Consider the following 12,850-nt stretch of genomic DNA (forward strand, 5'->3'; position numbering starts at 1 on the left):
AGACTAACAGAAGTATTGGGAGCATAAGCTTTCGTGGGTAAGAACCTCACTTCTTGCATCTGAAGAAGTGAGGTTCTTACCCACGAAAGCTTATGCTCCCAATACTTCTGTTAGTCTCAAAGGTGCCACAGGACCCTCTGTTGCTTTTTACAGATTCAGACTAACACGGCTACCCCTCTGATACTTAAGAGCATAGCAGTGTATGAAACAGTGACACTATGGAGCAATAGGCGCTGATTCGGAATGGTAACAAGGCTACGTTGTGCTTACCTAGCATCACCTGAGAACCATGTAAATCTTTGTCTGTTTCCAGAAATGCCTTGAGTAAACATTCCCATGTTCTGTGTTCTAACATAGCTTTAGAAAAAAAACTGCCTCTTCATCAGAACGAGAGGCACACCTTGCAAAAGCCAGGAGCTGTGCAGCACCAGAGACTTTCCAACTTGCTAAGTAGTCACGCTTCCTGAGTTTTGAAAGCAGTTGCTCTCAGATGTCCTCAGCCACATCACTAATATGGCATGAAACCATTGTTATTTGAGAAGCCCAATGTTTACAAGTTGGTAACTGCTTCATGCGCTGTAACTTTTGAAACCACGTCTCTTGCTCACAGAAGGGTAAGATTTTCTGGAATAACACCCATCTCAAATGGCTGTGTGATTCATAGGGATAACCATTAAATGCCTGAGTGGGGTTCATGCTGATATTGCCAGTTTGGGTTATCAGGCTCTGTTGATTTTTTTTTTTTTTTTAATATTCTCAGATTTGTCTTTCACTGACTGAAGTTTGGTTTCTAAATATTGTGTCAACTCTGAAGATTTCCTGTTCTCAGCTGCAATCACTTTCCATCATACCACAAACTGTTGTTTTGCATCGATCAATACAGAAACCATACATCATGTTTTTGCCATCGTATTTCCTCATTTTCTTTTTTCGCCATCACTGGAACAGCTTGCCATGCAATGATCAATCTTTCTGAATCACCTCGGGCCAGATCTGAGCCCAAACAAAGAGTGAATGAGGTATGCAACATGGTCACAGGAGGCTCAGCAGTGCTTTTGGGCCATAGCAATTACAATTGACACATCTGGTATTCCAATGTAGTGATACATTTGGTCATTGTCTGTGTGCATGGCTACTGAGTCAGACCTAGTAAACAGTGTTTGTAATGGGGCTTTTCCCGTTTTGTATAAAATAAATTCAAACACACACACACACACACACACACGTTCACTAGCAGAGGCTATAGCAGCCTTCTACACACTCACCTCTTGAAATGGTCTACAGTAAACCATCAGCTGGTATTTTCAATGGACAAGTAAATTGATTACCCTTACAAGGACAGATCATGACAGGGCTTACAGTGGGTGTCTACTTTTATTATTTTATATTTATTGATTTTTTTCCCAAAAAACGTTTACATTATTTGATGACTGACCTCAGCCTCCATGGATCTCTCCGGGCCTCCTCGGAGCCTTTGACCCATAGTTTGGGAAACACTGATTAAGAATTTTGTTTTTTTAACGGGGAAAGAATAGAATCACAGATTAATAGAAATGTAGGACTGGAAGGAACCTCGACAAGTCATCTAATCCAGTCCTCTGCACAGTACCAGGACTAAGTATTATCTAGACCGGGGGGTAGTCAAGCATTTTTTGTCAAAGTCCAAATTTCTTGGTCAAGATATAGTCAAGGTCCAGACTCCAGAGAAACATTTTTCACACAGCAATAACAATAATGATAATAATAACTAAATAGTAATATTTCGGGGTCCATTCAAAAGCATCTGGCAGTCCAGATTTGGTCCGTGGTCTGCCCATTCCTGACTGGTTTATCTAACCTGTTTTTAAAAACCTCCAATGACAGAGATTCCACAATCTTCTTAGGTAATTTGGTCCAATGATTAACTACCCTTGCGTATAACCTAAATCTCCCTTGCTGCTATTTAACCCCATTACTTCTTGTCCTATCCTTAGTGGATAAGGAGAACAATTCATCACCATCCTCTTTATAACAACGTTTTACATACTTGACTAAACAAACCCAGTTTTTTTCAATCTTTCCTCATAGATAATGTTTTTTAGAACTTTGATCTTTTTTGTTACTTTCCTCTGGACTTTCTCCAGTTTGTCCACATCTTTAGCCCCAAGTTTGTTGCCTGGAACTGGACACAATACTCCAGTTGAGGCCTTATCAGTTCTGAGTAGAGCGGAAGAATTACTTCTCATCTCTTGCTTACAACACTCCTGCCTTTCTAATTTTGTCCCTACATGCTTGTGTTGTTTTGTTAATATTCATCCTTCATAATAATAATCTGAACTAATACAGAGAATCATATATCAATACTAAAACTCTAATTTAAGAAAGCACCTGGCACTTTAATAGGTCATCATAGCTTGACAGCCGAAGATGCTGCGTATTAACAAAACCATTTTGACACAGACAGCTATACTACCCCATTAAAACACAAACAAAATTATCAGTCATCTCTAACCAAACAAATCTATTTTTTACTACAGCTGAACCAAACAATACTCCTTTAGTGACAGAGAGTTAATGGTTCCCATAGAAAAAGTATATGGATGCATTCTAAACTCAGTAAGTAACTCAAAGCTTAAATGGAAATCCACACACCAATCAGAGATGCTTGCTTCATGTGCCTATATCCTACATGACATACAGATGGTGTGATCTGTAGTACTAGTGACTATCTATTGACATGAAAGAGGTAATTAATTTTCATTGACTCTTATAAAGGTTGCCCAGAAAACCAGACCTAATTTTTTTTAAAGGCAAAAAAAGGCTATTTTAAATTAGCTCCCACTAAATAGTACGAATGAAAACTTGTGACTAACTACAAATGAAATAGTTATATAAAGTATGAATCACAACCACATATTTATTAGTTTCTGAGTGCCAACAATATGCTCGGCACTGTGCAATACAGAGAGGAAGACACAATAAGACTACTCTGCATTTTTGAAGCACCTTCGTTCCAAACGTCTTCATGTACTTTACAAGCTCTAATGAACTGAGCCTCAATGTAAGTCTGTAAAGTAGGTAAGTGTTATCAACCCTATTTTACTGAGGAAAAAACTGAGGCATAGACAGACTGTGCTGCCCAAGCTTACACAGGAAGTCTGTAACAGAGCTGCAAAGACATCCCTAACTGTAAGATGAGCTACAGTTATGACCTGATCTAAATGGCAAAACTACTGTTGGCTTCAATTGTAGCATGAGTAGGTCCTTAGGTGATATAACCATTAAACGCTACTCAGGCTGTGTCTACACTGCCACTTTCCACGCTAAAACTTTTGTCGTTCATGGGTATGAAAAAACACCCCCCTGAGCGACAAAAGTTTTAGCGCTGAAAAGCGCCAGTATAGACAGTGCTTTATCGCCGGGAGCCTGGCTCCCGGTGATAAAGCTACCACCACTCGTTTGAGGTGGGTCTTTTTATAGCCAGGAGAGCTCTCCCCCGGCGATAAACGATGTCTACACTGCCCACGTCACAGCGCTGCTGCGCGGTCGCGCTGTAATGTGAGTAGTGTAGACATACTTTCAGTGTTCATTAAAGGACAAGCTTCTTTTTATGTAAGCAGTGTAGTTGTAGCTGTACTGGTCCTGGGATATTAAATAGACAATGTGGGTGAGATAATATCTTTTACTGGATCAACTCCTGTTGGTGAGAAAGGCAAGCTTTCATGCTACAAGAGCTCTTCTTCAGGACTGGGAAAGATACTCAGTGTCACAGCTAAATGCAAGGTTGAAGAGATTGTTTAGCATAGGTAGTGAGCACATATTCTAAGGGACCATTCAAAGTGCTAACAGGCCACTCTACCTGGAATGGTCCCTTGGAATATGTGCTCACTACTTATGCTAAACAATCTGTTCCACTTTGCATTTAGCTGTGATGCTAGCTAGGAGTACCTTTACCAGGCCTGAGAGCTCTGTGTGGCTCTGTTGTCTCTCTCACCAACAGAAGTTCATCCAATAAAAATTTTATTAAGATGATGTTTTTAAAAAAAGTGAACGGTACAGAGTTTAAGCATAGAAGTTTCTGGTTATCAGGGAATAACATAGATCGGGGTCCACAATGTGGTACCTGTGGGTGCCATGGCGCCCGCCAGGGCATCTAAGTGCACCCGCGTTCTGGCCAGCAGACGAGCATCTGCCGAAATGCCGCCGAGAAGCAGCAGCATCCAGAGGCGGCGCCGCCAAAATGCCGCCGATTTTCGGCAGCATTTCGGCGGCAATGATGCTGCTTGTCGGCAGCATTTTGGCAGTAACGCCTATTGACGTTGCCGCTTGTCGGCGGCATTTTGGCAGATGCTCATCCGCTGCCCTGGTCCTCTGTGGCTCATCGTCTGGCGGGCACCAGACGAAACAGGTTGGGGACCACTGACATAGATTATCAATGGGTGCGAAGTTCAGTTTAAGATCAGGGCATAAGGAGTACATAATCTGCAATATCCCCAATTGGGGTAAAAGGTTAACGGGTCAAAGTCCAGACATTGAGATATGAGGGTATGTTGTTCATATAATGGCTATGTTCGGGTGCGGAGTATAATGAGTGGATACGATTATTACCTCACGCTCCTTTTCTCTCTAAGGCTATGTCTACACTAGAGAACTTACAGCGGCACAACTGTACCAATGCAGCTGCGCCAGCCACTCTAAGATCTCTCATGTAGCTGCTCTATGCTCACAGGAGAGAGCTCTCTCTTTGATCTTTGATCACCCCCAACAAGTGGTGATAGCTATTTTGGAGAGAGAAGCTCTCCCACCAACATAGCGCTGTGCACACTACCACTTATGCCGGCAAAATTTATGTTGCTTTGGGGTTCACACCACTGAGCAACATAAGTTTTGCCAACATAAGTGGTAGTGTAGACAGGGCCTAAGCTTCTTTGTAATAACAGAAAGATTTTCCCCTCAGATCCACATGGTAATACTCAACTACAGTATTAGCACTCCCTAACATAGAATCATAGAATATCAGGATTGGAAGGGACCTCAGGAGGTGATCTAGTCCAATCCCCTGCTCAAAGCAGGACCAATCCCCAACTAAATCATCCCAGCCAGGGCTCTGTCAAGCCTGACCTTAAAAACCTCTAAGGAAGGAGAGTCCACCACCTCCCTAGGTAACCCATTCCAGTGCTTCACCACCCTCCTAGTGAAAAAGTTTTTTCTAATATCCAACCATCACAGGAAAAGTCACACAAATCAGAGAAACACTGAATACTGAAGCTGAGTACTAACATAGAGACCTGAGATGAGACTTTTCCCCTGTATTTTGAGGATTAAACCATTTTGATGTCTATAGTATTTCTTGACAACACATCAGTGCAAAAGCACTCCTGCTTATTGCCAGGCTTGGGATCTACTAGCAGCAAATCAATAATGGATAACTTCACCTTCAACTCATAGAGAGAGAGAATTTTTCTCCCCTTTAAAATATTGATGGGCTTGCTCCCAGAGTCATCTTGGAACACAAGCCTTAAAGGGTGAACCAACAGAATTGTTAACTCAATTCCCTAGGCAACATCCCATGCTGAGCTGGTATTGTTACAATAATGAGTTCTGCTCCACCTGATCCAAAAGCACCAGCTGATCCCTATTTTATAGACTTTTTAAATGGGAAAACGCTTTTCAGCCAGTGCCATAAATCTTTTAATTAATCATTGATAGTCAGATGATAAATCATATTCTTTTGCTGTACAACCTAACCTTTTATCCAGAAACTGAATCCTTCACAGGTATATCAGGGGTAGGCAACCTATGGCACGCGTGCCAAAGGCGGCACACAAGCTGATTTTCAGTGGCACTCACACTGCCTGGGTCCTGGCCGCCAGTCCGGGGGGCTCTGCATTTTAATTTAATTTTAAATGAAGCTTCTTAAATATTTTTAAAACCTTATTTACTTTACATACAACAATAGTTTAGTTATATATTATAGACTTATAGAAAGAGACCTTCTAAAAACATTAAAATTTATTACTGGCACGCGAAACCTTAAATTAGAGTGAATAAATGAAGCCTCGGCACACCACTTCTGAAAGGTTGCCGACTCCTGGGCTATATAGAAGGTATAAGTATCTGTTCATTCTGTTGGGATTACTCCAGGAGCTGTTGCTCAACAATACACAAAGATTTCAACAGTGCATACGCTACAGTGCAGTAGTTTCATAGATTTTTTTTCTTTTGTATAGAACCTGCAACCCTCACACCAATGAGTAATCTTTATTTATTTTAGTAGTTCTGTTGGGACTACTCGTGTTAGTAAGTCTTGCAGGATTGGGCCCAGACTTCTTTTAAGTACTGTTATGGTGGACATTTTTTGGATATAGTAATCATATTTACATTTAATAGTTTCTGAAGCTTTGTGAAATATGGATTATGAACCTTAAGGACAAGTATATAAACAGAGTGTATGTAAAGGACGCAAACGCTGTACTTTATAACACAGCGGGTATCTCTTGAACAAAGAAGCCCTGAATAGTACATTTGATACAATTGATACAGTCTTACATTTGTCTTGGTAACTTAAGAATCATGCATGATTCTTTTGGGCGGTCTCTTCATTTCTTTTGCTCTCCAGAATTATGTGCCGTACTTTCTAGCAACTTATCTAAACCTAATAATTACAACAGACACATGGCTGTGAGCCATATCACAAAGGATGAAGATCAATTAGTGAAATAATGTTTGGGGGGGAGGTTGGTTTTTTGGGGGGGTGGGTTGTTGTTTTTTTGTTTTCTTAATTTTTACTTTAGAGCTAAAACTCAGTTTAAAAAAGTCTTAATTAGATGTTTGTAAAGTGCTTTCAGAAAGGGCCCAATCGTGCCAGGTGCTGAGGTTAAGTCAGTGGGAGCTGAGAGTGCTCAGCATCTTACAGGATTGGACCAAAAAGAGCTATATATAGATGCTAAGAATACACTCAGGGTGAAATTCTCATCCCTTTGGAGTCAATAGCAAAACTCCCATTGACTTCAATGCCTCAATTCCTTCAACAGAGCTGCAAACAGAATCCAGCTTTCTAGACTCTCCGTCCTTTTTCTTAACCACGAGACCTCTGTAACTGTAAGCTGAACTACAACAGTTAGGGTCTCCTATCTGAATGGCAAAACTCCCATTTACTTCAATGGGACCAGGATTTCACCCCTAAATATTCCTAACCAAACTGAGGGCCTAATGCTGAGACATGCTGAGCACCTGCCGCTTCCTGGACGCCATAGCCTCCTGAATCTCACACCCTTACTGTTAAACAAGACAAAAATAAACTTTTGCACATGAGAGTCTAAATGAACAATAGGAATTCTATTTCATATTTTCTCTTTGAACTGAAAAAATGAATACAATTTAATGCAATTCCTGAAACACATCTTGGAAGAGATAAACAGCTCTTTATGACTTATCTTAATATCAACTGTATTTTGAATATCAAATAATGCCTATGAAGCATTGAATTAATGTTGTAATTGACAACAAAATTTCTCTCTCCAGGCTCAATATTTCTTCCAAAGTTATTCATATGAACAAGACATGAGCTCCTTATAGTGAGATATATGTAATAAAGATGGTACTTATAGAGGACTTCACTAGAACTAAGATAAAAGATATGGTTTCTTTATAGCCTCAGCATATTGATGTATTGTAGAACTTTAAAGCATCTCAGCAACCAAAAGAACATTCTAACTGAAAAAAGATGGCAGATACTGTAGATAGGGTTGGCAGAATTCAATTTTTTTAAATAATGTCCATGGATAATATCAATGTTTATTTTTAAGCATTTTTCCCTATTTTTATCTAGTTAAATTTTCACAGTTGTGCAGAAATATGGATTTTTATCAATTTACATTCTCACAGCTGTGGGAAATTATGGAGGGTAATTATTACAGATAATTATTTAAGGACAGTAGGTGTTGAGATTCAAAAAGTTCAAGCTTTATAACTGTTAAAATACAAATTGTCAACATCACATGTCCAAGTATACAAAGTAAATATTCTTTAGTCAAACTCTAATAAGTTTACAAGCAACAGTTTTCTTAATTTGCCTATCTGTAAATTTTTATCATCAATGCAAATTTTTACAGTTTATATGCATACAGTGAAATTGATATTTACCAATAAAATAAATTCTTCCAAGCCTAACTATACATATTTATTTTAAATACTTTGGCTATAAACATTTAAGAAGCTGATGATCAAATCATAAATTCTTTCAACAGTGCAAGTTTTAAAAAAATCCTGGACCAAATTACTCAACCTATTGTTCTTTCAAAACTAATTTTGCCTGGCTATAAATCTAGACTGCCCGGATCCCTTCTGCCTTTGTTTCAGCCCCCCATCCCCTCCCAGGTTTTTCTATCTAATTATCTGACTCCCTGCTAACATTGCTCTTTGCAATTTACCTCCAGGAACCAATAGGAACACATGTCATTGGGAATTAGGGAATTGCTGCAGAATACAAACCAACAAACAGGATCATAAACTATCCGAATGCCAAAACTTTCTTTAACCATGAGATGTAAGGGCAACACACCATATTTTATTCCATTTACTAATACGATATAAGAGAACTAGTCTTACAAAGCAGAAAAATGATTATTTAATTCAGATGTCTTTGTTGTCCTTGAGACTAAGTGCTTAATAGCGTATTATATAGCAACATACTGCACTTTATTTATATAATCAAAAAGTAAAGCCCTAGTCATTTAATTCCTTTTACAGGGCAAGGTGATCAATTCCAACTACAGTTAACGAATTCCCTAACTCCATTTAGGAATCCATGTTTCTTGTTTGTGGCAATAACTGCTAGAAAAAGCTCATCGGCTCTCTCATATCTGATGCTTACCATACATCAGCTAAATAACCACATTGGGTTACTGAGAGGAGCAGGAAGGATAAAAGCAGTGCTGAGCCACCTGAAATATAAGCCTGTTGACATAATAATCTAATAAATATGTACATGTACCAAATTTAACACTCCTGGTAAACAAACTCTGTTAACATTCACTGAGAATACTGTTTAAGAGTAAGGAAATATGCTTTCCAAACAACGTGATAATCTGTATTGGCTATCTTAACTTTTCTGTCTCTGGTGAGTCAGTTAACCTGCAAAAGACTTAAATGGATACAGAAAATGAGATGGGAGACCCACAAGAAAAGCAATTAACCTTTCTTCAAAGGTTTTTTCTTTTGCTCTCTCTTTCACCTACATATCTGAACTCATCTGTTTAATACAAGTGTATTACAAAGAAGGAAATATTAAACCAAGAAGACTTTACTTGACTGGAGGTGAATCAAATCCATCACTGTTTCCACAACTACTTTTTATTCTTAATTATGTTATCTAAAAACAAAACGTACAGGCAAAAGAGTTCTGTCTCTCTCAAGCGCCCACTTTGGGTCACACAGCAGGTGGCAAACTGGAAAAGTACAAACCAACAATAGAACAGAACACTTATCCTTAAAAAGTATCTGCCACGCTCATTATGTTTGGTTAGTCTAGAGAAAACAGATGATATGAATGAAAAAGGTATACCAATTTCCAGAGGGATCCTCACACCACCGTTCCGGCTTTCCAGCTCCCAGCCGAAGGAAGGCACATTCGTAGCTGTTAAAAAATGATTGAGACGCTTGTATGTGGTTATTGTCTATCTAGTAACTGGATACCAGTCATTTCTTCTGCCTACACTCCTCGCCTCTCTTTGCCTTCTGTCCCCCTTCCATTAAATGCAAATGATTCACGCCATTTGAGACTAGTGTGAGCTCCTCATTTCCATGGCATTAAACGGAGGGCTTAACAGTTCATGCCTCCCCAAAGGGGCTGTAGCAGACACAATGACCTCTCCCTGGCTCCCTGGGGCCGAGATACTTGGAGAGGCCATTATATCTACTCCAAGGAAGCGAACAAAACCTGCCTCCCCTTGGCTGCGCCTCGAGTCGGGAACAGCCCGCTGGCGTGAAGCTCCCCTCGGGGGAAGGCTGATGGCTCCAAGGCGTCTGCACCGGCCCAGCGGGTGACAGCAGACAGCTCCCAACCATCTCCCGAGCATCTTACCCCGACAGATGAAACCGGCTGCCCGGGGGGCTGCGCCACACAACTTACCAGGATGCAGCCACCGCCGGCCACGGGAAAGTTCACGAGAACTTGGTGCCTGTCGTTAGCCCTGCACCCCTTTCCCTAGAGCCGGTCCCCAGGGCAAGCCCGTCCCTGTGAGCGGCTCCCTCCCGCTAGGGCATGTCCCCCCGCAGCGGGTGCAGAACGGGTCTTCCCCAGCCCCGCAGCAGGAGCAACCAGCAGAGGAGGCGCCGGCACCAGCTCTGCTGCCGCCACAACCTGCGTCCTCATTCAAACACACAACAATGCCCCCAGCAGCGCGGCGACAGCAAGAGAAACCCGGAGCGGGAGCCGCCCGGACCGGAGCGCCCCGCGCCGCCTGCCCCGGGCACGGAGCACAAGGGGCCGCAGACGCCGTCCAGCAGCCGCAGCCAGGCCCTTTCCCCGGGGAAGGGGGTGTGTGTGTATGTGTGTGGCAGCTGCGGGGCCGGATCCTGCTCCCGCTGGAGTCAGTGGCAGGTCACGATCCTGGCAGATCAATTCCCCGCTGGGGGCGGGGGCTATTCTGACCGCAGCAGAGTTGTCCCAGCATGCTGGGTGCTGTTGGTTATTCTGCCATTTCCATTACATCAGGATAGTTGCAGACACTTTGGGGGGGTCATTTTTGATAGCCTGGCCTAGTTTCTTCAGTCCTTCCTCGGGCAAAACTCCAGCTGAAGTCAATGGGAGTTCAGCTTCATGAACAGGGAGAGGAGGATTGGGTCCTCACCCCACCCGGGGAAAGCATGGGAACTACAGAGGCTGGTGGTGGGAGAATTAAATCCATTACCAACCTGCGGGCAGCAGCTCTGCAGCCCCTCCTCCACTGCAGCTCTCTACCTCACCTATATTACTTGAGTCCCTAGGGTGGACCCCTGCATGGGGGTCGGGGTTATGGCCACAGGACTGGCCCTAGCCCTCTGTTTCTCTCCCAACCTGCCGTAAAACCTCCTCTCTGCCATGGTTTATGTGGAGGTGACGCAGAGCCTACTTCTGTCAGTCAGGAGAGGCAAGTTAGCTCCTTTCAACTCCTGCTCCTCAAGCATCTTTCCTCAAATGCCCCCCACACACATACCAGACACAGAGAGCAGAACTACTGTGATTGTGGTGCATTGGCGAGGCCTTCCATCCCATGGTTCCTCCATGCCCGGGTGAATTGCGCTTTCCGCAAAAAAGGAAGCAAGCTGCCGCATCTCATTTGTGTGTCCCCTCTGAACACTTAAAATGCACGAACTTGGTTTCTGTTTTCTAACAGGAGATTAATTTATCTAAAGGATTCTGAAGTAGTAGTGATCCAGCACCAGGTATTCCAGCATTTCTTGTCTCCGCTTCTATTCAGCGTGCTCCTATTGTTTGCTAGTTCAAAGTCTGCTGGGAGTACTAAGCAGCTTTTCATTCACCTTCTATTTCAAATTTTCCTCCAATAAGAAGGCTCCAAGAAAGTATGGGTCACATTGTGCGAGTCATGTTTGTATTTCACTTTACACAGAGAAGCAGTAACAATGTTACTGTCCATTCAAAATGCAAGAAAACACTTTTATTTTTTCAGAGGGGTAGCCCTGTTAGTCTGGATCTGTAAAAAGCAACAGAGGGTCCGGTGGCACTTTTAAGACTAGCAGAGGTATTGGAGCATAAGCTTTCATGGGTGAATGCCCACTTTGTCAGATGCATGCAATACCTCTGTTAGTCTTAAAGGTGCCACCGGACCCTCTGTTGCTTTTTACTTTTCTTTTTGTAAAGATCTAAAAAAATTAGAGATGGAAAAGCCCTATCAGAGGATCCCACCCATCCCCTGCACGTGCAGGGAATAATTATATAATTCCTTTCACAGAGAATGCATCAAATAGATTAATACCATACTCAGTCACTGTCAAAAAAGCCAAGAAGAAGTGAACAAGTTTTAGTTTTTGTCCTGTTCTCAAACTGAAAGATATGCCCCGGTTTTCCTGGGCTTTACAGACTGTGAGAACATTATTGTCAGTCCAGTTTGTCAGACTGGGAGACAGATCTGCGGAGGGGAGCTGCGGAGGGAGTAATGTGACCTCTTGGAGCAGCATCTTAAATTTCACCTTTTCATCTCTGTCCAGCAACTGATTGGCTGATACCATAGAAACAATCCATTGTTGTCATTCAATTCAGCACGGGCTATTGCTATTGCACAGCAAAGCCTCATGGGCCAAACGGAAGAAACTTTATCCTCAAAGTAATTGCATGTGAAATGTGAGTTAGGCACCTTTAAAAGGGGGCGAGGGGGAGCTTCTCCTTTGAATATATATATTATCCCTCAGTATTATATCTTGTAAGCTGTTTGGTTTTGGTTTTTTTAAACAAAAGAGCCTTCACAATATACAAGATCTTTAAGCATAAAAAGGGGAAAGTTACTATCTAAAATTTCTCTCCCTGAGTCACCACAAACTGACTCTGTAGTTTTGGGAGTTCAGGAGTTTTTGTTACAGAATTCCCTCATTTTAGGAGTTCAAATGCATTCATTCTCCTTTGACCTTCATCACAGCACCTAAAAGCGCTTTCCAGGAGGTCACTGATTCTGATGTCTTTCACTCCTAACAGGTTCCTGAGCTGCTCATTCATACCTTTAAGGATTCCTCCAAGTGTTCCAATAATCACTGGGATCATCTCTGTTCTAGTTTTCCACAATCGTTCCAGCTTGTGGCAGAGTTCTTAATACTTCGGTATCTTCTCTTCTGGTTTCTTTTTTATTTTTCTGTCTGTTGGTATGGCAATATCAAT

The 12,850-nt window shown here is 41.9% G+C and overlaps 1 protein-coding gene across 1 annotated transcript in view; it reads right to left on the reverse strand.

Moving 5' to 3' along the window:
• PLCH1 (phospholipase C eta 1) overlaps nt 1-9,646 on the reverse strand; it is a 167,527-nt gene extending 157,881 nt beyond the window's left edge. Inside the window, exon 1 of the mRNA XM_034782403.1 lies at nt 9,545-9,646. The gene's annotated coding sequence lies outside the window, so the exon portion shown is untranslated. The remainder of the gene's footprint in view (nt 1-9,544) is intronic.
• Between the last annotated feature and the right edge of the window lie 3,204 nt (nt 9,647-12,850).

The sequence above is a fragment of the Trachemys scripta genome, chromosome 9, assembly GCF_013100865.1.
Source record: "Trachemys scripta elegans isolate TJP31775 chromosome 9, CAS_Tse_1.0, whole genome shotgun sequence".
Classification (NCBI taxonomy): Eukaryota; Metazoa; Chordata; order Testudines; family Emydidae; genus Trachemys; species Trachemys scripta.